Genomic DNA, 380 nt, shown 5'->3' with positions numbered 1-380 from the left:
TAAAGAATGAAAAGAGCATACAAGACATATGAGGCACCACAAAGTGGTCAAATATTTAAATTTTGGGTGTTCCAGAATGATAAGAAATGGGTAAAAAAAAAAAAAAAAAAAAAAAAAAAAAAAAAAAAAAAAAAAAAAAAAAAAAAAAAAAAAAAAAAAAAAAACAGGCGAAGCTATATTTTAAAAGTGAAAGGGGGCCAGGTGTGATAGCTCATGCCTGTAATTCCAGCACTCTGGGAAGCTGAGGCAGATGAATCACAAGGTCAGGAGTTCAAGACCAGACTGGCCAAAATGGTGAAACCCCGTCTCTACTAAAAAATAGAAAAATTAGCCAGGAATGGTGGTGGGCACCTGTAATGCCAGCTACTCAGGAGGCTCAG

This window comes from Cebus imitator, unplaced genomic scaffold (assembly GCF_001604975.1).
Source record: "Cebus imitator isolate Cc_AM_T3 unplaced genomic scaffold, Cebus_imitator-1.0 Scaffold139, whole genome shotgun sequence".
Taxonomy (NCBI): Eukaryota; Metazoa; Chordata; class Mammalia; order Primates; family Cebidae; genus Cebus; species Cebus imitator.
This window is presented reverse-complemented; position numbering follows the sequence as displayed.